This window comes from Parasteatoda tepidariorum, chromosome 5 (genome assembly GCF_982258835.1).
Source record: "Parasteatoda tepidariorum strain Cologne lab strain chromosome 5, Ptep-v5.0, whole genome shotgun sequence".
Lineage (NCBI taxonomy): Eukaryota > Metazoa > Arthropoda > Arachnida > Araneae > Theridiidae > Parasteatoda > Parasteatoda tepidariorum.
Window position 1 is genome coordinate 101,017,131 of NC_141759.1, and position 13,301 is coordinate 101,030,431.

A 13,301-nucleotide genomic window follows, 5' to 3' on the forward strand; every position below is an offset into this window, starting at 1 on the left:
ATATGGAAAAAGATTTTAATAAATATTACAATATTAAACTAATGAAAGATTTTGTTTTCTCCCTTAAGCAGGGCCGGATTAACATATAGGCACACTAGACACGTGCCTAGGGCCTACGAAATTCAGGGGCCTACAAAAAACTTGGGAGAAAAAAATTTTTTGACGAAAATAATTTAGCTTTAAAAACAACAAGTGTATTTTGCACAAAATTATGAAGATACATATAAAAATATAATATTTTTCGGTAATAAATTATTTTGCAGAATCTTATGATCTAATATATTACTTTTTCGTGATTTTTGTATTCAACAAAATCTTGTATTAGCTGTCGAATTCCAAGACTACGCAAAATGTCGTATTCAATAGACATAAGTGCGAGCGATGCTAAACGATCATTGTTGAACGCAAATAATTTTTTATCAATATTAATCTGGAGAAAGATCTTTCTCCTTCTGCATTTGATCCAAGAATCGACAAATATATTCTTAATGCAATGTGAACGTTAGGAAAAGTATTCACAAGTTTATCTTTAACATTGTTATCGATCGAACTAATCATAATGGTATTATCGATATCTACTGCAATATCGGCAGTATGTCGGTATTGCAGATAAAGTTCGATAAACAAATTTGTAAATTAAAGTCCATATTAATAAAAATGTAAAAAAAAAATATGCAAGAAAATTTTAGCATATATTTTGAAAAGAGGGGAGGAGTGGGGGAAGGAGGGGAGGGCCCAAAAACGGCTATGCCTAGGGCCCACGAAAGGTATAATCCGGCTCTGTGCCTAGGGCCTACGAAAGGTATAATCCGGCTCTGCCCTTAAGAATAATGATGTATATAAGCTTCAAGATCTTATTAACTTTTCTTTTATTAATTTACACTTCAAAATTCTTTTTTTAAATCTTGTAAAATCTTTTTTTTTTTTTAATTACGCCCGCCATCGTCTTCTCAGACATAAGGCGTCTTGCAGTCCAATACAACACTGAAGTAGCTCCAGAAGGTGAGAGGGCACAAAAGTCATCACAGGAACGAATGTCAAGAAGAGAGGGGCACACAAAGAGGTGAATTGACCAAGTTAATTTTAAATAAATGGGCCTGTAAGTAGTCATGTCCAGTAATTAATCTAAGGCAAGCAACTCCCTCAGCTCTGGGAAGGAGGGAAAGGTGATAGCGCTGCTGGTCATCAAGAAGGCTAGCCCAGGATTTTCCATCAGCTAAGTCCCTAAGAGCAGATATTATTCTGTGCCTGCATTTGCTCTTAAGAAGCCGCGCCTTGCATTTCTAAGGGGAACTGGATGAGAAGATGAATGCAGTGCTGAAGCCTCTCTAGCCAACATGTCAGCCCGTTCATTTCCGTAAATGCCACAGTGGTCAGGGATCCACTGGAAGACTACCTCTCTTCCAGAACAAAGAAGAGAGTCAATGCGTTGTTTACACTTAAATTCGAGTTCAGAGGGATATAAATTATATTCAGAAATGTAAATTCTTGTAAAATCTAAAACGAGTAAAATTTCGCCAAATAAAAAGAAAAATTTAGATAATTTATATTTCGTTATTAACTCTCAAAACCATATTTTTTATATGATCAAATTTCATAAAATTTTAATTCCATCAAAGTATTTTAACGTAGTTAAAAGCTTTAAATATGATAAATCTCTTGGTAAAACTATATTTAATTATAATGATATTAGCAAAAATTTAGGGAGGACTAATGTATCTGATTATGAATGTCTCTGTGAAGAAGAGAAATATTTGAACTTTGTTGATAAACATATTATTACTGGTAATTTAAATATTATGGAAAACTTGAGAATTTAATGATAAAAAGCAAAAAATTTAGACCCATTTACTATATATCAATTGAGTTTATTTTAAAATACTTTCTTTTCGATCATAATAGTTTTTGTTTAAAGATATCAAATAGATTCTCTTTATCTTTAGGTATGTTAGAATGGAAATGGACTGTTTTTTATTGCTTTAAAAACTTTGTTTTTAAGAATAAATAAAATTTAAATAGCCGTGACAATTCAACAAATTTTTATAAAATTGTTCAATCAATTAAGCAACTACAGAAAAAAAATTTAATTACCCCCATAAATAAAGATAACAATAATTATGCAATCTTCTGTAAAAAAAATTTTATATTAAACTTTTAAATACAGAGTCAAAAAATAGTAAAAATTTAAACTTAGTAATTTAAATAATTATATTGTTATTAAAAAAATTTTAGCTTTGTATAAGAGGTTTAAAATTAAAGTTAGCAATATACAATTTTCTTACTTAATTATTAGTCCTAAACTTCATAAAATTTAGAACAATCTCATTTGGGACTAATACTTACCTAACTAAACCTGGCACAATTTTCTCTTATCTACTTAATTAAAATTATTAACAATATTATTAAAGAAGGTTTTTCTTGGATTATCACTAATAATAAACCAATTCTAGAATTTATTAAACGTAATAAAATTAATTCTATTTCCACTTTTGATCTCCAGCGTCTTTTCATTAGTATTCCCCTTTCTAAACTAAAAGATGTCCTTTTGAATTATTATGATGATTTTAAAAATATCCTTAATTGCTATTTTGATTATTGGGAAATTCTAATTAATTTTTGTGTTTTTAATAATTATCTTTATAATGGAAAAGATATTTTTATTCAAATTGATGTAGTACCACAAGGATCTAATTTTTCCTCTCTTTTAGCTAACTTATTTTTGCACTATTATGAAAAACATTTTACTTTTAATATTAAATTTGTTTTTAGATTTATTGATGATTTAATTATCTTTAATTTTCAAGATTACACAATTTTATTAAATAATATTTATCCCGATGAATTAATCTTGCTCTGAATTCATGATGATAATGTTAATTATAATTTTTTGGATTTGGGTATTATAAAGGAAGAAAATATCAGCTTTGTTGTTTTATATGATAAAAGAAATGATTTTAATATAAATAAACTAATTACTTGGAATTTTAATGTTTCTGAAAACATCTATTTAATTACCATTTTTAATCAAATGAATAGAATTTAAAGAATATGTAGTAATGTTTATTTATCCAAATAACAAATAGACAAATTATTTTAAATTTTGATAAATAAAAAAAAACAATGGATTCCCAACTAAAGTAATTAAATTCTAAATAAAATCTGGAGTATATTATTGTAAATAAATTTACTACAAACTTATTTGTAATCTTTACCATGTGCTAATCCATTTCGAGCAAATCCTTGGTTAAAAATATGTGCGAAACAGGTAATTCATGTTTCTTTCACTCTCTTTTTTCTTGAATAAAAATTAATTTTCTAAAATCGTTAAAATTGGATATATATTACCCGGTATAATATTACCTTGCGCACATCCATTTTTGGGCCCATCCTTGGTAACTAACAAATTAAACGTACTGCAGTAAAAACGTGCTACAAAACAAAATCCCTCTATTTACGCTTTTACCTCAATTTGCGCTTCTGTTTTCATATTTTTTAATCTGACAATCTTATTACAAAAGTATTTTAAATCATACTTGAAAATTTTCCCCCGTTCATGAAAGTTCATTTGAATTTGCTACTAGCTTTATAGATTTCGTTTTATGTTTTGTTTTTTCTTTCTATTTTATTATCTGTTTTTTAAGTGATATTTATTATTTAATGTGTTCTATTCTATTTTGTATCAACAACCAAAAAAGAAACAATTTTTTTTAGTGTTCCTCACACTATTGTATTGATATATTTTGCTTTGACTATATTAATACAATATTAGAAAGCACTTCTTTTTGCGAATACAATCGTGTGAGCCGATAAAAAGATTATATATCTATATTTTTTTAAATAATTTTCTTCTTCTCTTTTTTCATTATTCTGTAATTTTTTCTCCATGTTTCCTCTACATTTTTCCATTTTTTTCCATTTACCTCTAATTTTTTTGATAGAAAAATTTAGTGCTAGACCACTTATGTTTATATAAAAATTATCATATTTGCCACCAACTTGACCTAATGAATCGTGGTATATGACAATTAAGTTATTTAATAAAATTTTATTCACATTAGAAAAAAAAAATTCTTATGTAGGCAACAATTTTTACAATATAGGTTTCTAAAAGCAACTATTTTCTTCATTTTTTTCCGTTTCAACACTGCTGAATGATTATATAGATACTGTATCCTATGTGACAATATTAAAACCTGTTGATCAAAAAATTAATGAAAATTTTGTTTATATATATATATGTATAATTTGTGTGTATTGTTTATTAACTTCTGTATATGTATCTGTAATTGCATATTTTGTATATAATTTGTTTAAATTTTAGCATGTACATATGTATGGGTTATTTTTAACATTTAGTGCCATTGAAAAATTTATGGAAGAGGAAAATGTTTTTAACGAAGCTTTAACTTTAAAAATATTTCGACACACAATTTCTTTTTTATTCTTCCCTTTATTTATTTATTTCCCAATATTTATCCCCTTTATTTATTTATTTGAACCTTAAGAGAAACACATTGTTAACAATATTATAGCGTAATAAACTAACATGGAAAATAAAATAAAAAATTCTAATTATGTTTATATAAGCCAATTTTTACCAACTTTTATATGTCTTTTTTTCAAAGCAACCATTTAATTCTATAAATATTTATTAAATTATTAAATAGCAAAAATTTATGCTCATCATTTTTTTCCTTCAGAAAAGTAAAGTTTTAGAATAGAATTGTTAATGTATACATCCTAATAAAAGATCATTTTAAAATCTCTGTTTGCTTCAGAGTACATTATATTGATTATATCTTAATGTGCATTACATTACATCTTAATGGATAATGATTTGGCTTAGTAATCAGCTTTCAGTTTTCATGCATCAAATTATGTATATAGTTTTATATAAATTATGAAGATTTAACAGAAGTAAAATTCTTTCCTTATATGCATTTCATTTAATATATGGGAGAGAAGTTATCGACAAAGTTAACCTTCATTTATGAAGAGGTACTCCGACATAGAATCGAGTTAACATGCCCCTAGCAACAATTCTACCATGGCCCCAGTTGGGCTAAAAATTGACATCTAAAAACATGCGGGACCAATATTGGGATGTCTAGATTTTTTAATATTGGTCTTGAAATGGCCTACGTTGGTCACTATAGGCTTATATTGGCTTAATAATAAATATAAAATATCAGGTGAATTTGACAATTTCATATACGGCCGATATTGGTTGTAAAGGAGCTGTAAAATATCGGACTGATTCTATATAGGGCCAATATTGGTAAAATAACAGCCCTTTTATTCCTTATTGAGCCAAGATTCGTAAATATTAGTTTTATAAGGGCCCCAAGTTATTTTGCTGCTATACTAGTGAATTGGAATTGTATTTTTGTAGTGGTAGACACGCTATATAATTCAATTATATCTTATTTCTCAAACTATTGGTAGTTGTATTACATAATTTAAAGTTTTTTTTTTTATAGAAATACAGTAATTACATCAATATATTTTTAAAATAAAAGTATGCTGGGCACAAAACTTTTGAAACAATAGAGTTCAAGAACAATGTCTATGAAATGAGTAATGAACAAAATGATAATTGATATTATTAATTAAGGTGAATAATAACAATCAACAATCCTTGTTTCAAGGGTCTTTAAAACAAGAAGAAATTTAATTAATAATTTGGTGACCAAAGTGCGTGAATAATTTTGAAGTATGAAATTCAGTGTTGGACAGTAAAGGTGTATTCATCCAAAAACATCAAAAAGACTTATCAGATCAGCTTCAAAAATATGCTAATAAATTATTTGACACTTAAAAAGCTATTAAGGTTAAAAGATAAATAGGATATAATACAAGTGGGCTTCTTTATTGAAAAAACAAAACTAAAAATTTTGTAGGAAACAAAAGCGAAATGTTTACATAACTTAAGTCTGGCTTTGGAACCTAAAGATAGCTCTGGAACACTGCTGGAACAAAATGACTCACTCTGAAAGAGAAAATTAATTTCATCCAGTTAATTTAAATAATGAAAAAAAAAAACAATTTATTTTATTTAATTAATTCTGGAGATCACATGATTCTAATATTTTAAAAACCTGCCGCTATTATAAATATAACTTTCTTACGAATTCATATTTTTTACTTTTAGGTTTCAATACTTCAAGTTTCAACAGGGAGACAAAACCAATATTTAAAATAATTTTGTTGGTTTGTAAAAAAAAAATTACATTTTAGTTTTAAATGAAAATATTTTGAATGTCAGCTGACTAATTTAAATTTGCTTTAAAAATTCAAGCACCTTAGACATCTACCTTATAAAAAATTCCCACAAATAATTTTTTGCAACTGTGGAATTTGTGATAAGTGTCTTTTCAAGATAATTTATTTGAATCGATTAAAATTACGGATAAGTTATATATTGGAAATTTTCTTTTATAGCTTAACAAAAGAAGCAATTACTGCCGAAGGTGTAATATTGAAAGCTTCAGGTTGATAAATTAAAATCTCTACTTGTGAAAAAATTTAAACATATGTACTATTCTTTATATAATATAAATAGTAGTGAGGTTAAACATTAATAAACTAGGCGGTACGTATAACACCTCCACGTCTGTGAATTATTACCTTCGTAAGTATTTTTAAAAAAACAACAACTTTAGGTTGAGTTGTAAAAACCTGAAGTGCAAATTGTTGCTCTTTGGTTGGTAAATTGATATACCTCTAAAAATATATACTTGAAGTTAAGAAATAATAACCCAATTTAGAACATGGAACATCTCACGTTAATAAAACAATAAGCTTTCAAAGTGTCAAAAAATACACTTGAGGTTGATTTATAATAACCGAAAGTGTAAAATGGCTCACCTTAAGTAGATAAATAAATACCTCAACAAATATATAAATTTACACATGAGGTTAATAATAACCTAAATAATAAGAAGAATAGAAAAATAATAACCTAAAGTAGAACTTCGAACACCTAGCGTTCATAAAAAGCAACCTATCCAAACGTCGAAAAATAAACTGCTGTTTGTAGAAAATGCAACACCATGAAAGAATCATCAGAATCAAATGAAATTTAATGCAGAAACGACTTGTACTGATACAAATATATGATGAAATTTTCAAAACAAAAGAAACAAATTAAGCGTCCGAAATCAGTATTTGGTGCAGCCACCACGCGCTGCAATAAGTGCTGCTATACGACGTGGCATGGAGTCAAACAGATGTTGAATATCTGCTTGAGGAAGAGAATTCCATATCGCTTGTATGCGCAACCAAAGTTCGTCTTTGGAAACTGCAGGACGCGGATCACGAGTGAGACGCCGACCAACCATATCCCACACGTGCTCAATAGGCGACATATCCGGCGAATAAGCAGGCCAAGGAAGAAGTTGCATGCGTTGTGCTGAACAGAAGTCTCTAACTGTCCGCGCAACATGTGGGCGTGCATTATCCTGCTGAAAGATAGCTCCAGGGATGCCTTGAAGGAAAGGAACGACTTCGGGCTGTAGCACTTCACGGACGTATCTGTTGCTATTGAGATTACCCTCAATTCGTATCAAATTGGATCGTCCATGATACGAAATCGCACCCCAGACCATAACTCCGGGTGTTCGACCACTATGTCGTTCAATAATACACTCAGGAAGGCAGCGTTGACCGGCATAACGTCTAACACGAACACGGCCATCATGGGTCCACAAATTGAAGTGTGATTCATCTGAAAAGACAACTTGGTGCCAATCAGCTCGCCAGTCTCTGTGCTCAAGAGCCCACTGCCGACGCAGCCGTCGATGATCCGCCGTGAGGGGAATCTGTATAATGGCACCCTTGCACGCAATCCACGGCGCAGCAGACGACGACGAATTGACGAAGCCGACAATTGTACACCTGTAGCAGTAGACCAATGTGCTGCCAGCTGCCTGGAGGAAGCTGTGCGATCATTTACCGCCATGCGGAGCAGGTGTCGATCATCGCGCTCTGACGTCACCTTCTGTCGTCCAGTGCCTGTTTTTCGAGTTGTTCGGTGCTCGTCGGTCCACTGCTTCCAAACTCGTATCACTGTGGAACTGTTCCGCTGCATACGAGCTGCTATTGCGCGATAGGAAAATCCTCCTTCTCGAAGGCCGATTATCCTCCCTCGTTCAAACTCCGTAAGTTGCTTGAATTTCTTATTCTTCCGTCGTGGAGGCATACTCAGGTCTCACTAAACGTTTGCCACTAACAAATAATCATAGACTATTTTCAACGTCCCGCTACAGCACTTTATTTATACGCTTTCAGCATCAATTCAGAGGGCGCTGCGCGCGCCACGCACGCGCGATGGCTCTGAAACTTTATTAATTTGCATAATATCCTATAATTGACATTTGCTGCGAATTTCATTTGATTCTGATGATTCCTTCATGGTGTTGCATTTTCTACAAACAGCAGTTTACAATTGAGGTTGATCTCTAACTTAATGTGTAAAATGACGCACCTTAAGTTGATCAAAAAAAAATATAAATACCTCTACATTCATAGAAATATATACTTGAGGTTGAATTACAATAACCTGAGGTGGAACATAAAACACCTCAGTTAATAAAAAAATTACCTTTACAACTGCCAAAAAACACACTTGAGATAGATCCAGAATATTTTGAAGTATTAAATGAAACGCCTTTGGTTGTTTAATAAATACTTCCACAGGATTAAAAAAATAAACTTCAGGTTGATGAGTAATAACCTAAGGTTGTAAACGAAACACCTCAAAGTAGTAAACATCTACCTCTCCACCTATGTAAGATGAAACACCTCATATTGATACATATATACCCGTGGAGGTATTCATTTGCACCCTTTTCAAGACGTATTTAAATAACCTCATTTATACCTTAGGAAAATACCTCATTTATGCCTCAAAATTACCACTATTTTTCCGTAAGGGAAGGACATATTGAACACTGTTTCTAGACCTTGAGTATCCCCTAAAAGTTCGGCTGTGGCAGCTATAAGACTTTTCCAACGTGTCTATTTACCAGAAAATCTGTACTACATCGAACTTAGTCTTTGCAGAACTTTAGTAAAGTTTTAGATGTGCCCATCTTCACTCGCATCCAATCCTGTTTCTGTCTTTGTGGGTTAAAAGAATGAATGACGTCATAGCAACTTTTCCAGGCATTTAACTGATATAACGCCTATTTTTTGAAGAATAAAAAAAAAGTTTCATATTTGCTTTGGGTTGAATTTAAAACTAGTTAGACTGAACCTACTGAGAATAGTAGGAGAACGAAAGGTGTCAAATTTCTATTTATATTCACTGTAGTGATATTTTTTCAATTAAGATTGTTTGATCTGGGCTGGCGAAGGGGGCGAGTGATCCCAAGTTATGGGAGGGGGCACCGAACAAGACCCAGATTTAATACTTAATCGTTGATTTCCTCCTTTTTTGAACACTATGTTTACACGTATTTATTTTTTTTTTAATTATAAATTTTTAAATTAACCTTCTATATGGTAATTTCACTATTTAAAAGTTTTATTTAAGCTACACTGCAATATTCCCGAAGAGTTAATGCGAGACAAAAACAGTGAAGGAGTGACCTTAGAGAATAAACGTGTGGACTTCGTCTTTTTTCATTTAGTGTTAGATTCATTCTTTCTTTAGATCTAGATTCATTAATTTTTTTTCTTCATTTAGTCCTAGATTCATTCTTTCTTTAGTCTTAGATTCATTCTTTCTTTAGTTCTAAATTCATTCATTTTTTTTTGTCCTAAATTCATTCTTTCTTTAGTTTGAGATTCATTCTTCTTTTTCTCCATTTAGTCTTAGATTCATTCTTTTTTTAGTTCTAAATTCATTCATTTTTTTTTTCATTTAGTCCTAGATTCATTCTTTCTTTAGTTCTAAATTCATTCATTTTTTTTTTAAATCCTAAATTCATTCTTTCTTTAGTTCTAGATTCATTCTTCTTTTTTTTTCCATTTAGTCTTAGATTCATTCTTTCTTTAGTTCTAAATTCATTCATTTTTTTTTTTCATTTAGTCCTAGATATTTTTTTTTTATTTTTTTAGATACATTCTTATCTCTTTTCATTCATTCCTATATTCATTCTAGATCCATTCACATGTGAATTACTTTATCATTCACGTGTCTTCTAAGTGTGTAGGTCTTGTTAGTTTTATAAAAGTAGGCAGGATTCTTTTTTAATGAAACATCATTTTGGAATTTACCTCAGTAATCGGAACATTTTTCTTGTCTCACTTTAATTTACTTTTTAATGAAAGATAAGAAAATAAAACAAAAATTGTAAACGCTATACCTCGATGTGTCACTCATTTTTTTACAATATTTTTTTTTAATGAAAATTTCCGAAGAACTTCCGCAGAACTCATGGGATATTTAAAAAAGTCATATATTTAATTTCAAAGAAACTATTCGACTGATTTTGTCAAATTTTGGATTGAAGAATTACATTCCTTAAAATGATGTAAAGATTTGTGTAGCTCACAATACAAATTATTTAGACTATTATTGAATAAAAAAATAATAAAAAATTTTTGCACAGAATTTTTTTAGGATTAACAAATTTTATAACCGTTAATCAATTTTATAATTTTTTTTAATTCGCTTTGAAATTTCTCGAGCTATGGCGAAATACACAGAAAGTAAAATTAACATTAAGAAGTGTAAACTTTAGGCCGCTCTCCTGGCCGAACAATTTTGAACATATTTCCCAGATTGCGAATACCCACTATAATTTGGGGGTTAGAAATCATAATCCCTGGATAAAAAGGTAAGTTTTTCATGTCTGTAATTTAAAATATCGTCTGCTCTTATTGACCGTCGCCAATAGCCCACTGTGCAGCTCTAGTGCGACGTAAATTAACAATAACAACAACGTCTGCTCTTATTAATATACTTGAGGCAGTGGCGTAGCTAGGTAACCAAGGGCCCTGGGGCAAATTAAAAAATGGGGCCCCACTGCTATGTAAACTGATTAGGTTTTATCAAATAAAAATATGAAATATACAAATACTTTAAAAATGCTAAGCTACTTGAGCTCTTTTTTGTGCACTGTAGGGCAGGTAATAAAAATATTTAACAGTAACAACATAAATTTCAATTAATACTTGGTGTAGGTTTGGCTAATAAAACGAAATAGAGAAAATTCAAGGGTTTATTATATAAAGGTCGGGCCTACCAACTGACTAAATAACAATTATATTTACAATTTTTTCCTAGCTTTAGTTTTCGCAAAAGTATCAATGACTTCGTTTAAATCCAGGCTTGATGCGGTTTTGTTTTCAATTGCTATTAGCGATAAATGTCGGAGTCGAGTTTAGCCCATATTATTTCTTAAATAGTTTTTTATTATTTTTTATTTGTTAACTGACTTTTCAGCTGCTGCAGAAGTGCCGGGAATTGTAAAGAATAATAACATTGCTGTAAATACTTCCGTTAGGTCGCATTCTAGCACTCCATATTTGCTCATTATTTCCTTACATAATTGGTGAACAGTCCATGCTTGAGTTAGTTGAGGTAAAACTAGGTGGTAAATATTAATAAATTGAAGTGAAAAACTAGGGCCTATTATATCTGAATATTTTCTTTGGAATTCGTCACACTTTTGTAATAAAGTTGCTTCATCAACATGTAATAAAAATGTTGGTGTTAGAAAATCAAATATATGACAGACTGCACTCATACCAATAAAACGTGTATCTAATTGAGATATTACTGTGTCTAGTACATTCTTGAAAATCTCAATTTTAAATATTTTTTCTCGGTTTGGAAATCGGTGATTAGCAGCTAGTTCATCAAAATGTTTTTTTTAACTTTTCTTTGCCTTTTTTCTTGAAAATGGGTATCAATACCATATTTTCTTGCAGTTTCACTGGCTTTGCACTTGAATAATTCGAAATCATTTCTATAAATTTGCAACTTTGCATTGGTCTCTGCTAAAACTTTACTCGCCTCGCCCAAATTGATGTCGCATTTTTGTAAAGTTTTGGATGCATAATTGATGTTGTTCAATACACTGTGCATGAATTCGCAAAGCAACACGAGCTCGAAATTTAGCATTTTTGTTTTAATACTCTCTGCTTCACTACGCTCATCTTTATTAGGACTCTTTAGAACTATTTCTGATAACGCTTTGATAATATCAAAATAACGAAGTTTTATTGCAGATATCGTATTGAGCCTACTGGACCATCTAATCGGATTTAGTTTTTTTAGAGTGGTGTCCGATTCGCCAGTGAATTTTGACAGTAGATCCCAACGCTGTTCTAAAGTTCTTCGATTTTCATCAAATAAGGTAATAATAAATATTTATTAAAAGTTATATTTTGCATGAAATTATCTTTAGAAAAACGAATTAGAATTGATTGATATGATTGGAATTGTATGCAAAACTTTTTCAATTCGCTTAAAAAAAATTCGGGATACAGTAAAATTCGCAAAAACTAAATTTAACATTAAAGGTTTCAAACTTTCACACACACTCCTGAAAAAAAAACTCCTTCCTACTGAGTTGAGTCTTACGGGGTCAATTGTAACAGTTCATAAATTAAACTAAAACATAGTTAATTATACATATTATCATAGTTGTGATATATTTTTTTATTGATCAAAATAGTAATGATATTTTAGGAGTAAAAATAATAATGAGCAGAAACCTAAAGGGTTAAATTTTTAACTTTAAGGGGTTAAAAATTTTAATTTATGCTGTGAAAGGTGACAAATAAAATAATGCACATGCAACATAATATAAATGATATAGGAAACTATTGGTGGTTCTTAAGGAGTTAAGTAATGGTTTGTAAACATAAGATTATTTATTTTCAGCTGTTACTATCGTCCCTTTACTTATTGTTACAATTGTCCCAAGACGCCATTTCAGCTTCATTTGTTAAAAACAATGCTAATTAATTAGCAAAACTAATCTTTTTTTTTATTGAAATGTTAATTAAAGTGTCCACTTACATATTCGGTTACTAATTTTTATTTGTTTAAACAAAATTACTTTGTTACAATATAATATTCTAATACCAAAAAAAGTACTTGCGTGGCGTGAAAATATCTTTTGTGATGTAACTCTTTCAAAAGTACATAAAAATGGTTGCCATCAGGGGTGTACATGTAGATTTATTAAATACACCTTGTGCGCCACCTAGGAACCAAATCTAGAACCCGACACTCGAAATTTTTGCTCTGTTACAATCGTACCCTGTTACAATTGACCCCACTCTCCCCTACGTTTAAGTAAATAAATAAAGCAATGAAAATATAATAATTTTCGTAATTTTAT